At 37.2% G+C, this 3,547-nt stretch overlaps 1 long non-coding RNA gene across 1 annotated transcript; it reads left to right on the top strand.

Moving 5' to 3' along the window:
• Positions 1-871: 871 nt before the first annotated feature.
• Positions 872-2,344, top strand: LOC143710396 (uncharacterized). Its single transcript, XR_013194539.1, has 3 exons — positions 872-907; positions 1,900-1,968; positions 2,177-2,344. It is a non-coding gene; the product is annotated as an uncharacterized LOC143710396 (long non-coding RNA).
• The last annotated feature ends 1,203 nt before the right edge of the window (positions 2,345-3,547 follow it).

Below are 3,547 nucleotides of genomic sequence, written 5' to 3'. Positions count from 1 at the left end.
CACAGTAGAGCACACATGCATCGGAGATCACAGTGCACACACACAGTGGAGCACACACACAGTAGAGCACACATGCATCGGAGATCACAGTGCACACACACAGTAGAGCACACACACAGTAGAGCACACACGTATCGGAGATCACAGTGCACACACACAGTAGAGCACACACACAGTAGAGCACACATGCATCGGAGATCACAGCGCACACACACAGTAGAGCACACACACAGTAGAGCACACACACAGTAGAGCACACATGCATCGGAGATCACAGCGCACACACACAGCGGTTCATAAAGTAAAAGTCCTCCTCAGTATTTTGTTCCAATCACCTGGATTTGATTATTATCAGTTTTTCAGCCAGGAGACAGAAATCAGCTGAAATCAACAGTCAATCAGTTCATGGGTGGAATAAACATACGGCAGGATTTCTACTTTCTGACCCCTGGACTATACACCTCTGGAGATCACAACACACACACACACACACACACACACACACAGCACAGCGCACACTCAGCGGAGATCACAGCACACACACAGCTGAAGATTGGTGTGTGAGTGTTTGTGTCTCTAGATATATAAAAGAGTGTGTGAAATGTACATTTGCAGAATATTGCATACAGTGATTTCTTACTGATAGTTTTATGTGCTGGTAACATGAGTTCTGCTCCTAATGAAGCAACATCATAACGGCTTAAAGTGAGACACTGACTTCCACTCGATCTGGACTCAGTTCAAAATTAATATAACACAATATAAATGAATAGGATTTTTATGAGATCATTTTATAAAGTTTTGTCTGACCCTTTTAAATTTTCATTTGCAGATGTATTTTATTATTGTCTTCATGCTGGTTTCTGTCATTGCAGGTATAAATATAACGCTGGAGGAAGGATGCACCGTAAGTTGAGTTTCTGAAATTGAAGTTTTAGGGCCCTATTTTAACAATATATTCGGTCACAGTGAGCTAAAAGTGTATCCTCACATCTTATACTATGGTCACAATGTGAGGTCAAAGTGCACACAAATACTAGATACCCAGCATGCATTGCAGCATGAAGCTTTTGTCATCATTGTCATCATTGTTGAGATTCATACACTGATTCTTGATGTCTCTTTGTGTCTAAATGACATAGTAGTTCTAATGTTTGCGTCTTACATGCATTCATCATCCTTTATAAATGATTGACACTGCTGAATCTCAAACTGTAAAATCACAGGGCGATTATAATTTGAAATATTTCACAAAGACTGTATACTGAATCTAGATGATGATGTTGTTATTATCAATAACAAACCAAACATCAACTGAATACATTCACTTTTGGCTTTTCTTGCCATAACAGATGTGTTTTACAAACACAGTTACAGCAGCCAGAGAAAACACACACACACATATATATATATATATATATATGTAACCAGAATGAGTGTGCTATACCTTTATGTGGGCATGTGATGTGATGGGGCCGGGAGCGTTTAAAGTTTCGCGGAAACAGCGTTTGTTCTCGTTCTCCGCTTGATGAACGAGTGTTTGTGTAGTTTCTCCTTCACTGGCATGTGGAAGAACTGCTTGTGTGTTACGGCTGTGCCCGACAATATAGTGTGAGTAAATGAGTTTTTAATCTAACAATTATGTTGTCACGTTTTTTTTCACAACACATACCTTGTGTTACTGCAGCATGAGATCAAGCAATATTATAACAAGTTAGAAGACTTTAACGAACATGAGCACATAAAAGTTAGTTTATGATGACACACACAGACATCAACAATCTGAATCTTCACAGTGACATTCAGTGCAGTGAAAATACATTATAGGCTCTCTGTTGATACTGAAATCACAATTGTGAAAGCCGTAAACTATTTGTTGATTCTGATCATGTTTTTCAGAGTCAGAACTGTTTCCAAAATCTTCTTGAGAAGATCGAGAACATCACATCTCAAGTACTCTCTGTGACTGTAAGTCTTCAAGAGAAAAATAATCAAATAATTAAATATTTGTCAGTTATATTGTAAATCAGGGATGGCAAACTCGGTCCTGGAGGGCCACAGCTCTGCAGAGTTTAGCTCCTGTAGATAATATATGATTGAACAAAAACAGTGTTGTCTTCTTTCCTCTCCTCTCTTGACATTTACTATGACACTATTTATCTGATCAATAAATTAGACTGTGACCAACATTTTGACGGTGGCCTTTAACGCTTCAGGGAAGATTTTAGAGTCATCTTCATCATCCTCATCATCAGTCAGCCCAGCTGAACTCGCCTCCTATGGAAACCGTATCTTAAAAACCAGTGAGAAACTCATCTCTACATTGGTGAAGCCGACAGACACGAGTGACAGTGTCAGTTTTGAGTTTGTTGACTAGGCGTGGTTTTTATTCCACTATTGACTTCGTCAGCTAAATTCACTGTTAGATTAGATTGATTAGACTATGTATTCACTGTTCAGATCCGCTGAATCTTTCAAAAGTGTGAATAAAATTTGTCTTTAAAAGATGACAACTCTCTAATCAAAGTGACGGATTCTTCCAACTCCTCTCGTCTTTTAAGGATATCGTGTACCCAAAAGCGCCTGTTTTTCTTTTGATGTTTATGTGTAACGTAAAGCAGCAGCAGGTCATCCAGTTTCACTACTTTAAAACCATAAAAACACTGTTATCGTTTACAATAAAAAAACACTGTTACAATAAAACAGTGTTTACAATAAAAACACTGTTATCGTTTATTGGTGTGGATGCGAATATAGTTATTGTTATAGTTATCTTTATAGTTATCGTTCTTGGTGTGAACGGGCCTTTACTCCTCTCAGACCCCGAGTTTTTAAACTACTTTAAACTTTAGGCCCGGCTTTCTCAAGCCAAAATCAATGTTTCAAATCTTAATTAGTTTAGCCATTTTATCATCACACTCCATAGAAAAACCATTTAACTTTTTCCAGAGACAGTATGTAAGAAAATTATTGCCTGTGAAAAATCCAAATCTAGTCTCTTTAAACATGTTTTCGTACGTGTTTATCATAAAGACTTTTCATTGTGGTTCATGAGTTTCAGAGGTTAAATGGATGTGATGAAATCACTCAGTTCCTCTCGTCTCATTCTTGTCCAGGTCAGACAGCAGTACAGGAAGTTCTTCAGATGTCTTTACTGTGTCAAACAACACTGAGGACTACAGCATCACAATCAGGAAATAAAAACTGCCATTATGATATGGATATTTTATATAACAGTCAATGTTTTTGGAATGTTAAATGTCATTATCTCAACTTGAATGATAGAAAAACATGTTAAACTAGTGTCTAATTTTATAGCTGGTAATGTTATTTATGTAAAGCTCTTACATTTTTAGTCTTTTGTAAACACACGAGTTACTTGGTGGAGGGTGAAGAGCATATTTTTACAGATTCCTCAGAATAATCAAGCTGAAATATTTTAAAGTAAATGTTGGGAAAAAACAAACAAACAACTAAACTGTTGTGCATGGTGAAGGGAAATAAAGGAATTTACATTCAGAGTTGTAAAGTTATAGATTTGTTAATC

This window comes from Siphateles boraxobius, unplaced genomic scaffold (assembly GCF_051911475.1).
Source record: "Siphateles boraxobius isolate OS27281-9 unplaced genomic scaffold, OSU_SipBor_1 47, whole genome shotgun sequence".
NCBI classification, from domain to species: Eukaryota; Metazoa; Chordata; class Actinopteri; order Cypriniformes; family Leuciscidae; genus Siphateles; species Siphateles boraxobius.
The sequence above is the reverse complement of the archived record's forward strand: the minus strand, read 5'-3'. Positions and strand labels throughout refer to the sequence as shown.